Source organism: Dermacentor albipictus, chromosome 6, assembly GCF_038994185.2.
Source record: "Dermacentor albipictus isolate Rhodes 1998 colony chromosome 6, USDA_Dalb.pri_finalv2, whole genome shotgun sequence".
NCBI classification, from domain to species: Eukaryota; Metazoa; Arthropoda; class Arachnida; order Ixodida; family Ixodidae; genus Dermacentor; species Dermacentor albipictus.
Genome location: NC_091826.1, coordinates 9319612 through 9340432, shown reverse-complemented (window position 1 = coordinate 9340432; position 20821 = coordinate 9319612). Strand labels below are relative to the sequence as shown.

Here is a 20821-nt window from a genome sequence, read left to right as displayed (position 1 = left end):
GATAGATAGATAGATAGATAGATAGATAGATAGATAGATAGATAGATAGATAGATAGATAGATAGATAGATAGATAGATAGATAGATAGATCTCTTAAGTGTTTAAGTGTTCGCAGCGCTAGCCGTACCAAAATTAATTACGAAAGTCAATAAGCACTCACGTTCCTTGGCCTACAGTCAGCAAAAGCTCAGTACACTCTGGGGCGCACGACAAAGAGTGTCACTCCCCTAGCAAGCGAGGGCGTCCGGGAACAGTTGTGCCAGTACGCGCATACCGGTTAGGACGCCGCCGCACGTCGCCAGGCAAAAAAACGCACGCGTGTTATTGAAAAACAGAACAGCTAGAACAAGAGCAGAGCACATATGTGTGTGAGCCGAATGAGGTAGAACACCTGCAATAAATTGTTTCCACCCGCGCAGCTGGCGGTTGTTGGTGTGTGTGGTGGTATTAGGAGAAGTGAGTCAGAGCAGTGTTTGCAAACATAACGTAGAGACGATTGCGTTCGCATTGTGGCCCACGGCGAAAGGCGCTTCTCCTGCATGAGGCAGGTATGATGATGAGAATGACTTACGCTGTGACTGATCTGGTTGATTTTATTCGCAAGACTGGGGACGTTTGTCAAACTTAAAACGTTCTTGTTATTTATTTTTACAGCGAAGCTGCTAGCCTCTCGGTGGTCGGCATTTTCCGCGTCCGAACGTGAACAAAAAGTTATCAGCAGCAGCAATGGCTCATATCCCCCTAAGTAAGCAAAAAATGCAATGGCTCATCCCCCTCGTAATGCAGAGGCTACAAGCACTCAGAAAAGTGCAGCAAACAGTGCATACATTCTAATCACGCATACAACATACAGAGCATCATACTTTTGAATAAAGAACAAGATCACAAAAGCATCTGTCATCATCAGCAATGGCTCGTACTACCATAATCAAGCAAAATATGCAATGGCTCATACCTTAAAGCAGAGGCTACAAACACTCAGCAAAGTGAAGCGAACAGTGCACACATTAGTTGAAATCACTCACACAACACACATAACAGCATAGTTCTGCGAAAACCCGCAAGGTGGAGAGAAGTAATGAATAAAGGGAAAATGAGACATCCACCTGTTCGTAGTAATTGCTACAAAGGAAACCCATACGGGTTCCTCGAAAGAAAAGCCTCAAGTTGAAGAAAAATCCGTCCTGGTCCGGGACTCGAACCCGGGACCACCGCCTTTCCGGGGCAGCCGCTCTACCATCTGAGCTAACCAGGCGGCTAGCAGATGGTAGGGCGAAGTCGAATTTGTCGACAACACGAAGCAAAGGCAAGAGTTTGACATAGTAGTTCTGCGGAAACCCGCAAGGTGGAGAGAAGTAATGACTAAAGGGAAAATGAGACATCCACCTGTTCGTAGTAATTGCTACAAAGGATTCCATAAAGGATAAGCTCAAAACAAGCATCCGAACCATCATTAAAGCATTGCTACCGATCAGCCCTGGTCAACCGCTCAGCTCGTTGGATCGGTCGTAGCTGATCTTCCAGGGCCGGGCTAGACAGCAGCGCCTTCCATTCGTTCCATGTAACATTTGTTTCGTGTTCTCCTCCTTGTTCTGCACACTCCCACGTGATGATAAAATGTTTTGGTGTTGCTCCTTTCATAATAAAGCGTCGAAAAATAAATAGACCGCTTCTGGGACAGGCGGGACAACACGACAAAGGCTTTCCCGGACGCCGGGCCGATAACGCGCAGCGCTCTGGACGCCGTGTTTGGCTCTGAGCCGGTATGGAGCTTCAAGTATCGAAACGATTTCATCTCTTGCTGTAGTAATGCGACCTCTACAACCTGCTTGAGTCGGCAGCATCTATGCTGCTTGAAGAATATAAGGGAAGCTTGAAAGCGAAACACTCTGTTATCAGAAGAAAAAAAAAGAAAACTGAAGGAAAGCGTTCCCATCCGCATTGCTGAGAGTTTTCAACTCCGCGTATCAGTCAATGCAGCTCGCTCTTCTCTCGAATGTTTCCCGACTTAAATGGTGAAAATGCGTTTTAAAAAATGCGGCGGGCCACGCAAGGGAAAGCGTGAAATGCCATCTGAACGAACGACAACTGTCCGACTGCGACAGCGATGATGGTTCACGTTTCGCGAACCCAAGCTCTAAACCTGGATGAGGACATTATAGTTTCCGATGGCTTATTCTACCATAGAAACATGATGATGGTAACTTCTGGTGATAGCTGCGACAGATACCACAAAAGCTGTACCCTTCACAACTGTCACTGCAAACTAAAGAAAGAAAGAAAGAGAAAAAAGAAAGGAAGAAGGAAAGCTGCGTTTGGTATGCGCTACGCACCGCATGAGGCTGTTGGAATGTCCGGACGTACGGCATGTCTTTGGCCTGTACGCGCATGTTCTATATAATGTGCACAGGTGTACACGCGGAACGTCCATGTCATGGCGCCGTTATGAGGCAGCAAGGAGCTGAGCCGGCAAAAATGACAGCGCTTGTTTCATTAAAATGAGGTGGCAAACAATGTGGCGTTCAACTTTTTGAAAATAATCAGCCATTGCAAGAACTACTTGTTGAAGGTGTGTATGTTGTATCAGAAAATCTTGGTTTGCCGTTGGTTCCCTTGGTATAGTTTTTGTTGCCCATGCAAAATAAGGCTGCGTATTGAGTTCGTGTGTTAATCACAGCTCGCTCGTATTTCAGTAATTTCAACTAAGGAGGTTGCAGTTAAATTCAAATTGTCACACCTGGCTACATCTACGTCGGCAGAACTTGCTGCTCTCCATGCCGCTATGACCTTCGTCACCGAAGAGCCGGCACAGAAATGGGTCATATTTTGTGTCTATAAGGCAGCCCTTCACAGTATCAAGTCTGCCTTATACCACAGAACTTACGAGAATATGGTATCCGACATCAGGAAACTACACCACCATGCTCTGGAAACAGAGCACAACACCACCTTTTAATGGATTCCTACTCACTGTCGCATTGTCGGCAACGACTCTGCTGGAAGGGCTACACGGTCTGCCCACGAAGCAGACGCGTTCAATACCTTTGGCGAGGTCGTACGCTGCCAGAGAACTTCGCCTGCTTGCACGCAAAAAGTCGCAAGCTTTCTGGAGTTCAAGTGCCTTCAATTGCCGATTGCATAAGCTGGACCCCTTGCTACGGCTACAACACTGCTATCTAGCCTTTCCCTAGGCGAAACAACCTTGTTGTGTCGCTTGAGGCTGGGAGTGGCGTTCACGAACGCATACTCCTATCGTTTGGCAATGGCCGAGAGCTCGATGTGTGACTCCTGTGGGTGCGAGGAAACCGTCGAGCACCTATTGTGTGCCTGCCCTCGCTACGACGTACAACACCTGTCTCTCAGGACTTTAGGCCGACTGGATTCGAGACCGCTTTCTGAGTCGAAGATACTCGGACCGTGGCCACACCCGTCACTGACACAAAAAGCGATTCGTGCACTAGTACGCTACTTGAAGTGCAGCGGTTTAAGAGACCGTTTATGGTGTCGCTGTGTATCATCCCATGTGCACTCACTGCTCACTCTCTCCTTCTTTTCCTCTTTCTATTCCCCTTTTCCCTTACCCCCCGTGTAGGGCAGCAAACCAAGCGCTCGCCTGGTCGACATCCCTGCCTTTCCCCTCCTTCCTCTTTACCTCTCAAACTTATATCTTTATATTATACATTTATTTATTTTTGCATCAGTTATTGCATAATCGTCTGGGGAAATACAACGCTCACACTACTTCACTGCGGTCGCTACAAAGTCAGGCCGTATGCTCAGTTTTAGACATCATTATTCTGCAGCGATTCCTTCGTTGCTCACCAATGGCAAACTCTCTGTAGATTAATGAATAAAATTTGACCTCAATCTGTTTCTTTTTAAAGTTGTATTTCATCATATTTATTTTTCCTGCATTCCAGAATCCTCTCAAGAGAATGAAAAAAGTTTACTATGTACACTCACAGCAACAAATGCACCTTGCTACGAGTGCGAACGAATTACGGAAAACAAACAGCGCAGTTTTAAGGCTACTTCATTTCGAAATAGCATACCGTTCTTTACTTGCCCTTAACATTTGTAAGCGTGCATGTATTCCTTGCTTTCGTTTTATGATCTTTCGTATGTCTAGTTCTATTTCTCATTTAATATAAAGGAAATTGCAGTTTCGTGATACGGCGAAGCAATTAATGCGATAGCAACATGTTTCAATATTACACGAAGTGTAAGACTCGTAACTGTAGTGGCAGTATGTATTGAAGCAAACGTAGGCTGACTGAGTAAAAACGAGCTGTAGCGCTAGGGGTCCTTTGTTTGAATCAGGCCATCGGACAAGTTCACTTGTCTCTTTTAGCGTCTCTTTTACGTCTCTTTTAGCGAATTCACCGCCACTTTTCCGTATCGGGTAGGTTTGAAACCTCTTTACTCGGCCGATCTAGGAGGTAGTGCAAAGCCGCGCGAATGAAATTACATGATTTTAAAGTTTAAGCTAAGTTATTGTGGCGCACATTTAATATTAAAGTCTCAGAAGATTTAAAATAAAAGGCATGTACTGTCGGTGTTTTTTTTTTTCTCATGACATTTGTTTGTAGGCTACCATTAACAAAATTCTGAAGAATAATGTAGTCAAGGATGTAAGACCTGGTATGAACAACTTTATTGATAGAATGGTGTGGCAATATAATATGCATATACCGCATGTAGTATAGCAGGGTGTGCCATATAGCATAGCTATACCTAAATATATGTGGAACCTCACGCAGGCCTCTTACGCTGCCTGATCTAAACCTATCTATTGAAAGTCAGAGCTATGATCTCAGGAATCCTACTTAACAGGATATGTCTGAGCAACAACCGAACATCAATTCCGCAATTGCAATATGTGCAATCTTGACCAACAAAAATGTTTCCTCTCTGTCTATGTGTCGAATTTCCTGTTTTTCATACTCGAAGACAGGGCAGACCACCCCTAAGTTTGCCGGTTGTTCTTGTGGTTGGCCAATGATGCGCGCCAGCGAACACAGCAGCATGTCCCGTCCTCGAGGCCAGCTATGCGAGGCAGACGACGCTGCCAGAAATGCAACGCTACAAAGGAGATGGAAACGAGCGCCTCCTCTCAGATAGTGGGTCGTCCAGAAGAGCAAGAAGAAGCAGGGGGGAAGAAAAGTGTAGATCGGGGGGGGGGGAGGGGGGCAGGCAAAAAGAGGCTGCAAAAGACGCGCGCCTGTCAGCGGAGCCGTCTAGCGGAATAATTAGAGAAAAGAACTGGTGCAAGGCCAATTTCCTTAAGTCCTTCCGCGCCCCTTGTCTCTCTGCATGCGGCAGCGAGGCGTAGTGCGCAGCTCGGCCGGTGTCAAGAGAGTGTCGCGCGAGTTCGTGTGACGGAGGCCCCAATTTGACTCCTGCCAGGCCATGCTTGTGCACTGTTGCGAGGAATACAGCAGAGAATGACTCTCTCTCTCTCTTTTCGGCCCTCTTTGTGTTTGCGCCAATATAACGAGCGCATGTCGGCGCGCGCGGTTTCTTTGTCTGCGATGTTCTATTCCTGCTCGACAACATCTCATTGTCTCATCGCCGCTACCCTTCTCAGCAGCGCTTCCTGGTCTTCGCCATGCAGGACCTGCTGGTGTTGCTGGGTGCCGCGGCCTTTGTGAGGTGTGGTGAGGCTCAGAACGGCGCCCCGTGAAGCAACCAACCCGCAATTCGAATACAAAAAGAAAGGAGAACAACGCGGTTGTGGCCCACGTGTTTGTGCTTACAGGGTCACACGCAAAGTGAACAGCAGCTAGCGAGAAAGCCAGATATAAGGAAGAATTTGGTGAAACTGCTAAGCGCGCCTACGCGCTACACTCCCAAGCGCGCACTCTAATGACTTTATCGCGACGAATAAAGCAGGCTGTGCGACGCGGTATGGTAGTCCAGACGGGCGGGCCTCCTGCCTTTTTTTATTTACGCTTAGCGGTTATTTTGCTAATGAACACGTCAGTTACGTAACTCTTAAAAAATGCCTTCTCGCGGCCCTAGGCAATGACGTCTGTCACAAGAATGATGATGCGCTTAAATAAAATTGGTGAGTCTTTCAATCCGCCAGGCCAATTTGTTTTCTTTGTCGAGAACTGATGCAGCGCGGCCCGTCAGGGTTCTTGCCCAAGCACTAGCAAAGAAGAACACACCGGAGTTGGTCACCAACAGGCGCCTATATACCATGGATTCAGCATTTACCCGGTTTTACTCGATGGGAAGAAACCTTACTATGTCGCCTGCAAATAAGAGTTTCATTTACGAACTCCTCGTCATTCATAGTTCTAGTGGTCGACAGTACCAATGGCGACACATGCGGCATAAAGAAACCATGAAAGAACCCCCAATGTGACTATCCAACATGCGAAGATGAGAGGCTTGCCCTTCGGACAGCTTTGGGGCACTTAGATGACAGGCCTTTTACAAATATGAGGATACTGGGAACGTGGCATAGTGCGTCTGAGATGTGCAAAACCACAAAAGCACCGGTGCCTTTCTTGAGGTGCACCAACCTGTACGACCGCTTTCCGGTGCTCGTGATGAATCAAACAATGAATGCTTCATTGTTTGTGTGTCCGTTAATAGTGTTAGCTTCTCTCTGTCGTCTCACCTGTCACTCCCCCTTTCCTGTGCAGCGTCGCCAACCAGGCTCAGCCTCTTTAACCTCCTTGCCTTTCCCTTATCATCTCTCTCTCTCTCTCTCTCTCTCTGTCTCTCTCTTGTCGTGTCAGAGAAGTCGAAGTGCATGTCCAGGCGCACACAGGCAAATGTTGTTTCCCTGAATCAGGATCGCAACATTGTAACAGATGCTCCATTTCCAGCTCGTCGTGGTCTCCTTCATTTCGATCTAGAAACATGCCTGTACTTCGCAGTATAGAACAGGAGCAAGGGATCTCTCACGAACAGCCACTTTCAGAAAGCGAGAGAGAGGACAGAAAAAATAAAACCGGGCCTTCCCTCAGTTGCCATTCAGGTTCATTTCAGTGGTGCTCGCACAAACGACTGGGTTCTCCATTTTCTCAAGACAGAAACTGCTCCTCGGCTCTACAACGAGACCACCCCAAGCCGCCATTAAAGGCGGGCCGCGTTGATCGCGCAGTGAAAACGGCAGCCACCGAGAGCTAGCCTTCTTTGAATTTTTTTTCTTAGTTCTCTTTCGGCGTCTCGAGCGCAACAAAGGTGCGTGCCGCGTTTAGCCAGGGCACGAACCGGCGATACATGCGCGCGGAGCACATTCAGCGATGGCCTCAGCGCACGATATGCGCACACAAACCACACACACGAGCGCGCACGAGTACAGACGCACACACCGCCACCAACGAGCGAGAGCTGCAGCGGCGTCTTTCTCAAGCCTCGTGGCCGCGCTGCCGAGCGGCTTAGACAGACGCTTGCTGGTCGACAGACACACGCGCGCTCACGTGCCCCTATCAAACGGGGAGGGTAAGAATGCGCGTGTGTACAGAGTTCACGCGCGCACAAACACAAGGGGCAGCTGGGGCGCGGGTGGCACGCGAGCGTCCCATATAGGGCGGCTCGCTTTCAATGGGAGCTCCCACCACCTCCTCCTCCGCATCATTCGGCTAGCGTACGACCCGTCCTTGAAGGGAGGGTAGCAGCAGGGCTACACCACGACACTCCCCCTCGCGTCCCCATCGTATAGCACCGTACGGTTGACGCCGCGTTCGGTGGCCCCGGCTTCTCAAAGCGTCCCCCCTTACCCCTCGACAGTTCTCTGTCCCGTGACCCCCCGTGAGCAGGGTCGTCACGTCCCCCACCCTCGCCCTCTCTCCTCTCATCCAGTGTGAACGGGATGGACGACGTAACGGTTTCGAGCGGCTACTGCAGACACCGCGAACTGGTCAGAGACCGTTTTTGGCTGCCAGCTTTCCTTCTTTTTTCCTCACAGTCTAACATCTCTTCCAGGCCGCTTGCGACGCGACATTTTGCGATCCCGCGTAGCTAGCTGCGCGATAAGCAGGACGCGCTTAGAACGCTTAGAAGCATGGGTCGAATGCAAGTTCTTTTTGCGACACGCGCGTGTGACCGGGCGACCGCAATCTGTCGCACGCAGCAACGGCGGCGACAACGCTGGCGTGGTAGTATATAAACTGTCTGCTATATACGACTGTTCGCGGTGATCTATGGGCGCCCGGTACAGCAGGCGTGAGGCACAGGGCGCCGCTACTTCAGAGCAACGTTGGGAGAGAGAGAGAGAGAGAGAGAGAGAGAGAGAGAGAGAGAGAGAGAGCACGTGTGTACGTACGAGGACATCGCCTTCATGCAAAAAAGACAGGAAGGATAGGAAACGGTGTCGTCTTGACAGTGCACAGATAACAACGTACAAGGAGCTACATGGGGCGTTAGTCGCAGATGCGCCTTGCTTAAAATGTCGAGCAACTTGAAAACAGGAGGGCGAGTTTGAGCAGGAAGTTGTCGTTAGCGGCCGTCCTCCTGGACACCTTTCTAACCTTAGTCACGAATTGCAGCAGAGTTGCGAAGGGAACGTGCATGCAGCGTTTCTGGTGGCTTCTGAAGCCGCTAAGCTATCGTCCGATCGATCACATGAAGGGGGGGGGGGGGAGGGGGGGGGGGCATGTATGTGCCGCGAATAATCTCCGCAAAAAGAATTGGAGCTTTGGACGTTTACGACCCACTACGACCTAAAACAGCCCAAGGAAATATACAGCAAGCAACTACTCGCAGTGCAGCGCCCTTGGATTCAGTCGCCCCTGCACAACGCTGCAACGAAGCCAGACAAACGACCCGCACGTTTGCCATTCGTGTAAGCAGGCAAACGCGATATAGGCGTCCGGCCTCATTACCTCTGCGCCGCATTCACACACTATAACGTCATCAGAATAAACACGCGAGCCTCGGATGAAAAGCTGCTGGACGCCAGCAGCGGGTTTTATCGGTCAGACTATGTGCACGTCCGCTGGACACACAATCCCGTCCAGCCGCTGATTCGTTATTATCGCACCACGCGTCCACGGCGGCGATTACTGCCCCGCGCCAGCATACCAATTGAGTACCAATTACAGCGTCGTGCGAAGGGCAACCGTCCTCTGTCGGATGAAAGGATTCTAGAGCAGTGGCCCAGACCGACATTTGCTCAAACGGCTTTCGTAGTAGTGATGGGCTTCTCGAGACCACGCTGATCGCGTGACCGATTGTGACACTTTAAAAGCGTCTCGGTATGTGAATACGTCATTTCTCTCTCTTTCTTTCTACTTTTGTTTGAGAGAGACCGAAAAATCACAGTTTCGCCATACGGGCGAAGCAATGAATGCAATAGCAAAATGTTCCTCGCCGTTCCTACTCGTAGCATCGTTGAAGGAACACACCGCCGATAAACCTCTTATCATAAGATATGTTCCAGTGATAGTGTGTGTTGTTGGCTCCCTCTTATGTAAAGCGGGAGGAACAATGAGCAATGTAGGGGAAATAAAAGCGACGTTAAAGTTGGCGACGGGGGATGAAGGACGTGTATTTTGTTTCATTATACAGTTGACCAGTCAATGATACTCTTGTCATCGCGTTAATAGCGCTGTCAACATAAGGGTAAACGTTCGCTTACACCACTTGCACAGTCAATTTCATGACCTCTACGTTTTTATACTACTACAAGAAAAAATAAAACACATAACGAGAAGCGGGTTCGATACTTAATAATGGGTGAAAATGCTACGAAGAATGACAGCTGGAAGCAACCCAGAGAGTCATACGCGCAGCGGAGAAAGTAATAAACCGTCCATGGAAGGCACCACTGGCATTCCGTGGAAGTCGAGCTGCCTCTGAATGGAGGGGGCGGGGAATGTATCAGGACTTCTTCAACTATGCAGCTTTTGTTTCTGAGGAACCTGCACGAGTTTCCTCCGCACTATCGTGCTACTCGCAGATGGGCGCCAACCTTCCGTTTTACTATCGACAACGGTTGCAATCATTACTATCGACAAGGGTTGCATGGAAAACAAAGAGACTCTCCGCCGAAGTCAACGAACTCTCTAGTAGAGCTTGACTTCATAAAAAAGTCTATAAGGTGTCAATGAATGTTTCCGCACGGGCGGCGTCTGCGGAGCGGATCAAGTCGAACAGGGAGCACATCGGGAGAGAGCGAGGGGCATTCCTGAGCCGTGCGCTGTCTCGACGCCCGGGATGAGACTCGTTATCGCCAGCGCCGGGCCACAAAGGGGTCGGCTGCCCGGCCGGGCGAGAGTGTTTGCCGCGCGCCGGCTCACATCAAACGAGATCGCCGCCGTCGATCCGTCACAGCCTGGCTTTGCTCGCCGGGGCCACCGGGTACACGCGCAACAAAGCAGGGCGCCACCGCAGCGAGTCTGCCGCGAGCCGAGGGATGAGGCAACGGCGGTGGTCGCCCCGGCCGGAGTCGTTGCCGTGTAATTAGCAGCTGGCCGCTGCGTCCTCCTTTTTCCCCAAGACAGACGGACGCGTGCTCCGAGAGAGGGCACAGCGGGACACGCTTCGCAGCGTCGCCGCTCGTACGCGTAGTGCTGTAACCCTGTGGCATTGCAAAGTGCGCACACCCATCGGCAAAAGCATACAAACCATGGGCTCGCCGAAAAAATAAAGGGGGAGCTGAATTTATTCGTAATCCAGGCGCATAGACTGAAATTGAGGAGTGCACTGAAAAGTTCGCAATGCCAAGTTAGGAATGCAGTCTTTAATTTCAAGTTACATTCACAGATGGAGAACAAACTTGGTCTGATCTCGCAATTCATGGTTCGTATACTCGTGCTCCGGGGAGTACAGGAGTGATTCGACTGGTACCCCAGAGCAGGCAGTTGGTCGAAGGTGGACGAGGTGTCGTGTAACAGTAATAGTTGTTATTAAACTGTCTAAAAGATGGGCTTGCAAGACGTCTTATATTCCAAATGTAACGGATCGTTAGCTGAGCTCGATAAACCGTTTTTAGGCATCCAACGACGAAAGAGGAGGTTTTAGAAGGCTTGCGCAAACGTGTTTTACACGCCACGGGTTGATAAGTCTTTGCAGCTCTTGCTAAGGTATTATACAGCCGTTTAAAAGCGGCTGCTATATTCAGAGAGTAAGTATAAGCCGTGGCGCAGCGAAACTTTTCGCGAAGGAGAAGCCGCAAACAACTTTCGCCGGCAATGCCACTTACTGCGATGAATCTGAGGGCGACAAAGACTGGGACAACCAAGTCCTTCCGACAGAAAAGGCTCATTCAGAAGATAGCTCTGAGGGCAAAATAAAGAAGAGTTAGACACCGGCGGAACTTCGCGGGAATCGGAAGATAAACTGATTCGCGCGAAGAGAAGCACGATGCTGTGTCTCTTCGTGCCTCAATTCGTCTTCATACGATTCCCGCGGGGCTTCCTCGTAGCGATGGACACAAACAAGCCCAACTTGAAAAGTTTTTTCATGAGTTAAGCTAAAAACAGAACAAGATTGTCTCTCTTCTACAGATTCCCGTTTCTTTAAAGATATACATCGCATTCTACACCAGCAATATTAAAGCCCTCTAAGGCACTTATCTATAGCTCACCTACTCCTGCGTCCATCAACTTTGTTCTGCGACTACAACGATAGATGACAGTCGCAATATCGCGACAAATGTATACACAAAGTGTGTATGTTCATCATTTGTGGCTCTCTCAACCTCGGAACTCGGTTTCCGACAACGGTTGATTGACCAGGAAAGCTAAGATATGACGGACAATTAATGTGCGGCCCGACAAGAGGAACGATGTAGCTGAGCGCCACCTGTCAGATTTTCGTGCGGTTCCATGGTAATGTCCAGAACTCGCAGAGCTTTCACCGCCAACGCGAGCTCGGTGTACCGACTATCGACAAATTTCCTAAAGACCTTCGGCCATCTTCGTTTCCCCGGCAGTGGACGCATTCCTGCGAGAAAGGAACGGGCGACGATTCCGCGCGCTGACTTGCAGAATCGACGGCGCGCTCGCGGCCCCGCCGCCGCGACGAATCCCCGAGGCGCCGCTCCAATTTGCGGCCCCGGCGGACGCCCAGCGCGCACGGCGGCCGACCCTCCTCCGCCCTCGGCAGGAGCAGCGGAGCCCGTGGACCACTTTCCCCCGTCGCCGCGGTCAGGGAAAGGCAAGCCTACAGAGCAGCCTCCTCCGACAGAGCGAGCCGCGCACATTCCCCGAGGCCAAGAAGGCCAATTTTAGCAGCTGCTTCAGCTGCTGCCGCGAGCATGGGCGACAAACTTGCCTGCCGGGTTCACTGACATACACCGCGCATGCATGCAGCGCGCGACGGAAACGACGACGAGCGACCTCTCTGGCCGACGTCCATCTCTGTTTGTTTGTGCGGCCGGACGCCCGCGAACGCCCCGGGGAGCCTGACACGGCGCTGACGAGCTGTGCGTGCGCCGCTCACGAGCAGCGAGCGCCGTTTCGCTGGCGTCGCCACCTCAGGCCGGAAACGTCACCCTCTTGAGGGCGCGGTCCCCGAATTCGGGACGCGGTTCTAGGAGAGCAAACGCTGGCTGTTTTCACAGCGCGGCTTCGTTGCAGCTCCGTGCGTTCGGTGATGACTAACCCTCGGGGTTCTCGCTCGTGTTCGCGCTCGAAATGTTGGCAAACGCGCTTATCGAACCTATTCGTATACTTGTTTTTGAATACCTGAACACGAAAACTATCCAGCTAATGCAATGACCATTCGACAAGTTTCTATTTGTTAGTCGAGGTTGGTGTGCAAGGTGGGAGATGCCTTAATTAGTAACGTTCTGTTAAACGAAGCCTGCCGCCGCACGCCTCAGCTTTGTGTGCGCGCAGGTTTCTCCGTTTATCTGAAAGCTTTCTTGACGATGACGAACACGGTTGTGCGTCATCGCAGCACTCGACACATTCCAAGTAATCCAACATGGATTATAAGGAGGGTGTCCGCCGACGAATTTGTAGCTGTATATTATGCTTATCTCGCACCCTCCTTTCTTTCTATTTTTTTCTTTCCGTACGGTAAATACCGAGAATGGGGCTGTTATAGAACTACAGCCTTAGAACGTGCCTATCCACGGGAACCTAGTTGCAGCAAGAGTGAAGAATGGGAGAGAACAACAAGCGGACGGTTAAGGCATCATCCCACCATTTCTTATATTCCGGCATTGACCGTAGGTCTGTTGGTCCCAGACATAATGACTGAACAATGCGTTACAGATAGAGTGTACAAAACTTACCTCTTGAACCAGCAGTTTCTTATAAAAGCTTCTAATTTACTTTATTCTTATGTAACTTCTTATATAAAACTTATTACATAAGAAAGCTTGTGGACTTATGTAAAGCCACTGCTGCGTCTGAAATGAAAAGGCGATCGTAGCGTTTGTTTGAGGAATAATATACTGTAGAATCGTTTATATCTACCACAAGCTCAGTTGCAAAGGTGGAGGTGGAGAACGATAAAAGAGCAATCAGCTTCGGTCAGACCTGATCATATCTTTGTCCGGCACTGGCCGAGTGCCTGTAGGCCCTTGACCAAAAGACTGGCCACTGCGTTTGTGCTAGTAAACATAAATGTTATTGTAATATGGTACGTTCTCTTATAAAAACTTCTTATAGCTATTATGCAACTTCTTCAAAACGTCTTATATAAGAATTCCCGTAGATTTATTTCATAGGAAGACTTCGTGTATAAGAAAGTATTATAGTAGTTTATGTAATAGTTTTGTGAGGAACATATTCTGCGCGTATATTGTAAGCTTCAAGCTTTCTAGCCATTGGTGCGGCGTGCAAGCGACGTGCCCCAGATTGCATTGGCACGAGATGCTTAGAGCTGTGAGACGATCTCCGTGCCGCAGCACGGTGGTTCAGCGATACGTACGGTGCAGTTCTCGATGCAAGTCAATCTACATTTCTGAATACTTGATGCAAGAGCACCTGCTCTTGCGTAAGTATACGTTTGAGGTAAATACAATGTTCTCTGCGGGCTGTCCGCGCTTTCGTCTTTATGGTAAACTGAAGACCTTTCAACAGATTCTCATCAACAACAGCGCGTCTTAGTGACACGTGGACATGAAAAACTCAGTAAAATTGAGGGATAACCGTACAGAAGATTCATTTCTTTAGGGTATAATTATACGTCGCTGTTCACTGCCTTAAAAGCCGCACAATAAAATCTACACAAAAAAGAAGAAGAAGAAGGAAAGCTTTGAAACCTTGTTGCGCACGTGTGAGGGTCAGACAGCATGCTGTGGTTCGTACCAGAGTGTACCTTTCAGCTGTTCGTGCTTACAGCTAACTACACTATGAGAGCTGCTACTACAGCTCGCCAGGTATAGCATCTATAGATGTACATACAGCCAAGGAATAACAAATCATTTCAAGTTTGTATAAGTGGCATGGAATGTCAACATCTTGTAAGTGATCGACAGCGGTCGAATAAAGGATATCTCAAGCTGGAGTCAACTTTTCGAAAAGGTTCTACTTCGGAGTAATTATGCTTTGTGAGGGAATAATTGCTGACAGGGTTGTGTGTGACTCGTGCCACGCCGGACTTTCCCAAGCCAAAAGCTACTGCAACGGCTCTCCGCAGGAGCAGTATTCTAGGGCACATAGAACGAGAGATAACAAATTGTCGAATGCACACGAAGCGTTTGTAATTTGCCAAACGTTTGCCATTTTGTAATGACGCTGTTTACATACAGGCTTACACGAGCTCTCGCCACCGTATATATTAAGAACTGCGCAATGAGAATTGCTCACATCATTTATGTCTATAGGAGCCGTTGCCACAGCCAGTCCTCGACAGAAGAAAAAGTTCAGCGACACACACGGGGAGCTCCGCGACTCGCGCCCCTGCTGACGTGCATGCTTTTTTCTTTCTCTTTTTTTCCATTCTGCATGCGCCGGCGACGTCCCGCTCCGCTCGGGCGCCCCGCCAACCGCGTGCGTGTAGCCGGCGCTCGCGCTGACCGAGGTGCCAAGTGGCTTCCGAGAGGTGTGCTGCCTTCCGCACCTGCCGCGCCGGCGCAGCCTTTCATCCTTCGCACCAGCTCCACGACGGCGGCGGCAACACGCGCCTTTATCGGCGGTGCACAGCCAAACGGCACGAAACGTAGGCACCGGGGTCGACAGCTCGTATTTTCGCACTATATCTGAGCACTTGAACTGTAGCAGGAAATACCGAGGAGGGGAGGCGTTTTCGTCAATAGATGACAGCAGCAGTAAACATCCTACAGCGAAACGGGACTCAGACCTTTGCGAGCGAGATGACTTTCAAATGTTAATTGACCTTTGAGAACCTATACGCGTTCACTGATCATTGCCTTTGTATTCTTATCTGACGCGTGGTTACCTCCAGGACGAGACGAGTTTCCGTCCGACTCTGTACTATATAAGATTAGATTTTATTGCGTGAGCAATCTTTGACGACGCCTTTCTATTGCTTTATTTGTTTCAAATTATTACCGTGCCGAGTTTGAAGATATCTCAAAGAAAACTAGGAAAAATACCGAGTCGCCGGCAGGCGCGAATAGACGCACATACCGAAAGGTGTCCGTACCTATCAGCATTTCGCTCTTATCGCTACAAAATGGAATATGCGTACGTAATTTGTAGTCCTCATCAAGTGTACTTAGTCAATAAGCTGTGGTCTGTCCAGCAAGAAGATGCTTGCCACGTTTACATCAGAACCCGACGTCGTAGCCCAGTGGCTATAACGTTGTGCTGCTGAGCCCGAGGTTGCGGGTTCTGCGGGGGCGGTGAGCAGAAACGCTAGCGCACGCAGATTTAGGTGCACGCGGTAGGGAACCCCAGGTGGCCAAAAGTAATCCGAAGTCTCTCCCCCCTAAGGCATGCTTCGTATTCAAATCGTGCTTGTGGCATGTAAAACCCCGGAAATTAATTTCATTTTATTATTTACATTAAGAAATCAGCTCATTTCAGCATCATTGATACTGAAGCATTGCTTACCCCTTTATCAAAAAAAAAAGAAAAAAAAACGTTGGCGCTGCTGTGTTACCTTTACGAGCATCCCTACATCCGTTCACATTTTGTATGAAGCCGATCCATCGTATCTTCCCGTGCAGCGACCGCACCTCGACAAGCTCACTAATTTGCATGTGCTAACCGAACCTCCTTAGTTGTTCAGCGCTCTTCCTTGCCATACACAACGGAAATATCCCACCATAAAATACTTTAACCACAACCACCCATAACGCATTCACTAAAAACCTAAAGTGTTTCTTTAAATATATATTTTTTTAATTCTTGTCTTATCTTTCATATCTATGCGACTTTTCTTGTTACTCTATAATATAATGTTAAAACATTTCATAAGAAGCCAACAAACACTGACACCAAGGACAACATATGGGAAATTACTTGTGCTTAATAAATGAAATAAAGAAACGATGAATTAATGGAAATTAAAGCGGATGAATAAACAACTTGCCGCAGGTGGGAACCGAACCCACAACCTTCGCAATGTTAAAACATTGTCATTCTTATATTTAATTTCGTAAATTGTTCGATTCGCGTTTACTGGTTGACCTCCCTGCCTTTCCTCTCTTTGCTATCTCTCGCTTTTACTTTTATTTCGGTGTAGTGCTTTCTTGCCTTATTAACTATCATTGTTTTATACAGGAGATCTCGATGCAATATTTCACAAAGAGTTCTTCTGTACGTTAAGTACCTGCAACACTACTGAACCGTTAATAATAAATTCAGATTCCAAGACGACACCTTAGCTCTACAAGCGATAAGCCTGCGGGCTTTGCCGGCCTTGATGCGAAGGCCGTGATTCGACGCCGAAGTCCGAAACGTTATTACGGCGTTAGCGATCGCCTATCAGGCTTTACTTTGAGTGTAAATCACGATCGCTATCTGATTTAAACTCAGGAGAACTTGTTACTATGAATCTTTGCGCAGTGATAAGGATGACGATGACAACAATAAACAATATAACAAGAAGAGGAGAAAAAATTCAAAGCTTAGGAGTGGTTGCGGTTGAGAACGCATTGAATACATTGCCTCTAGGGTGGCTGCTATCACCCGACGCACTAGAACCATCCTGCTATCAGGGCATCTTGGAGAGAGTACAAGAGACTGCATACACTGACCCAGATTCCAGCAACTTATATTGCGTTGCCCTTATCAACGGGTTTACTGTATTCTTACCTCGGCAAAGACTGCTTTCTTGCCGTCTACCGGGACTGTAAGTTTTCCTTATCACCGGCCTAATACATTTAAATATTTTTTTGCTTTTCCACCTGCATCTTCCCGTACAAAACTCGGTTATCTTCTCTTCAATATTAGTATTCTTTCTTTCTTTCTTTCTTTCTTTCTTTCTTTCTTTCTTTCTTTCTTTCTTTCTTTCTTTCTTTCTTTCTTTCTTTCTTTCTTTCTTTCTTATTCATATTCTCATAAGACTCGAAGACAGCTCAGATACATTATAGCTTTTCACGGCTGTTCCTGTTACAATACGTTTCGCGAAAAATGCATTTTTTGTTTAAGCACCACGGTTAGATACTAAAAGAAGCATCTCTATGCAGGTGGAATGTGACTTCTCTTTATATTTATTATAATAAACATCTTTTTTTTTTTGCCTAAACGTAGAAATGAATATGTGACGTATACTGTGGTGGGTTGCCATGTCGATGCTGCATACTGAATTTTCATGTAATTTCACGGTATTCAAAAATATTTTAGGGTTTCTTTCTGTCGTATGTGACGACATTACAGTGCAGAGCAAGTCACCATCGTTCTTTTCGAAGGTTGGCGTCAAGAATACGTTTAAGCCACTTCTGTAGAGTTCCTCATGCATCGCGACTTTATATTCGGGATGAATATTTTAATCTCTTAAATATATCTCTGCATTATCTCTCCCGACTTAAGTTGGAAAAGGGTTGAAGCCAGTGTGCAATATGTGTAATGTACAATGGGTCCTAAGAGTGAATTGAAGAACTGCGTTTACGAAAAAAAAAAAGAAACTCGAATGGTAGTCACACGACACAAAGACGGCACGGGACATTATGACCCCTTTGTTCCCGCCACGCCCCTTTGAAGAGTGGGCAGTGAGCGAAATCTGCACTGCCGTAATGTCTTTTCCAGTGACGAGGTTTCGGCTTCAGCCGTCTCTTTTGAAGAGGGCTCCGCATTCGCGCTCATCGATTGACATTCTGTACGGCCCATAAAAAATGACCAGAAACATTAGTGTGAAAACACAACATATTGGCCTTAATTAAGGAGCCATGCCCAGCCGATTCCTAATGCGTTCAGAAACGGAGGCTGCGCAGAAAGAACAAAAGATAAGAGAAGGAAAAAGATTATTCTGTACAAGCTGGTGCTCGAGGTAGAAGTAATTACAACAGCCAGCGGCTATCGGAAGCACGGACGATTTTTGCTGGCGGGAATATTGCAGCTTTGTGCGCTTTCTGCGTACTCGCAACAAAGCTGAGAGACAAAGATCGTATGCCGCAGCGGGTATTTGAGCAGACGTGTGAACTGTTCTTCGACGTGAAATATTTAGCGCGCACCATTGACAAGGACACAGTGAAGGGGGACACACGAGCGTACCACCTTCACTGTGTCCTTGTCAATCGTTACCCGCCGTGGTTGCTCAGTGGCTATGGTGTTGGGCTGCTGAGCACGAGGTCGCGGGATCGAATCCCGGCCACGGCGGCCGCATTTCGATGGGGGAGAAATGCGAAAACACCCGTGTGCTTAGATTTAGGTGCACGTTAAAGAACCCCAGGTGGTCAAAATTTCCGGAGTCCTCTACGGCGTGCCTCATAATCAGAAAGTGGTTTTGGCACGTAAAACCCCAAATATTATTATTATTGTCAATCGTTCGCGCTAAATAGTTCACTATGAATTCGTACCAACTAGCCCGACTATCAGTTTTGCTACTGTTCTTCAACGCTTTTTAAGTTTCTTTTTTCCACAAATTGTATGTGGACGCTTGCAAGTTGACCCTGCTCTACTGCGTATTGGGTTTACTCGAACATGCTGAGCGTAAACGCGTTCAGAATTTTGTTTGCGTTTCAGTTTTACCATTCATTTCAATTTTGTAGAGCGGATCTGTACGTTTTTTTTTATAGAGCAAAGCAAAAAGTAATATCCGGCATAACACATAATGCCAACATTTACTAAACATGCATTTAGTAATAAATAATAATAATAATAATAATAATAATAATAATAATAATAATAATAATAATAATAATAATAATAATAATAATAATAATAATAATAATAATAATAATAATAATAATAAAGGTACTCAACTCAACACATTTTATTCGTCGTTCTTTTACCTACATGTATATCTGTGATGTCAACCCTGAGTAAATATACCTTATAGTGGGGCTACACGTGGGCAGTCCACAAGAAACCGAAAGACGCTTTTTGTGCACGTTTGGTCCAAACGGTATCCACTCAGATCACAAACTACGCGAGGCCCCTCGCAGCTTCCTATCAAGCAGCGGAAACCGGGCAGCGGCCGGGTATTCATTGCGTACCGCACTGATTCCGACTGCGTTGTCGTAGCCTTCCGTATTGCCCCACTTCCGGTTTCTTTCAAACTCGCTCTTCCGCAAATATACCGCAAAGCGCGGCGGCCGCAATGTGCGCGACAGTGAACTGTTTGTGCACAGAGGCTTTCCGCCGGTCACGCGACGCGGAGAACTGTCCTTCCAGGTATAATATATATGCTGCTGCTGCCGCGGCCTAGTTCCAGTTGCAATCAGCGAAATGTAAAAAAAAATGTCTGTGCTGTTGCTTGTTTCTGCGGTACAAAGGCACAATCACCGGAAATTCTTAAAAGAGTCTGTGCACGTAAAGCGTCAACGCAGACCTACAAACATTACGCAGCTTATATAATTTTTATGATCGCAAGAAGATAACCTCGATCATCAGAAGCGAGTATCTTTTAGCGAAGGTCAACTGCCATACACATCTTCAAGACCTCATTTATTACGCAGCTGCCTATTCATCTTAACTTCAGTGTCATGGCTCAAATACCTTAAATGTGCATGAAAAGAAAGAAAGCAAACAGACAAGGAACCTTATGAGTCAGAGGGATAAAATGTTAGCTGTGCTATTGAAATACAACTGCCATTGGAACAAGTGCAACAAGCGCAATATTTCGAAAGTCGAAGGCCGAGTCTCATGGGCTATAAGCGTCTCCATACAGCAGCCCGTATAATGTGTAAATGATCCTCACATGAAGCCAGGGAAGTGCTTCCTTTATTACTCATTGACGGAAGCACTTGAAAAGTACCTTTATTTTGAATAATACATGGTGAAACGTTGGCCGCCGCAAGTTTTCAACAAAACTGTGCCTTTTTTACGTGAATATGGCTTCACAACGTAGGAAACACTCTGGGCTCGTGCATTTTGCGTCGGTGAGTAGCAGCCATTCAAGGCAGTGACAGTCTTGAGGATTCAATGCAAAAGAAGGTGGCTTTAACTTTATTGCGAGCTGTTCGATAAACCGAGGTAGCACATGGAAATTTTTTGTTACTCTAGTACGCAAAAATTATGCTGTGGGGAGGCTAAGGTATAAAATACCCCGGGTGCTCTTTTAATCTGTTTTACAACAAAAACGGTAATGGTAAAATAAACGTATCAGAAGAGAAATAAAGTAAATAATGACTATGCATTGTGCATGCATTTTAAAAAGACTACACATAACGTTCAAGTAGAAAATAAGTTTTTTGTAATCCCTTTATTTTTTTCGTATTACAAAAATCTAAAATTGGCTCTGCAAACAGTACAATCGTGAAAATCAGCTTCATCTACATCCGCTCAGTTTTCTTCCTTTCCTTCTTTCTTTCTTTCTTTCCTTCTTTCTTTCTTT

General features: G+C 47.4%; 1 protein-coding gene and 1 non-coding gene across 2 annotated transcripts in view; both read right to left on the bottom strand.

The window, feature by feature from the left end:
- LOC139060763 (uncharacterized) overlaps positions 1-20821 on the bottom strand; it is a 169446-nt gene that overhangs the window by 143081 nt on the left and 5544 nt on the right. The window lies entirely within an intron of this gene.
- Positions 1182-1256, bottom strand: TRNAS-GGA (transfer RNA serine (anticodon GGA)). The gene has a single exon. It is a non-coding gene; the product is annotated as a tRNA-Ser (tRNA).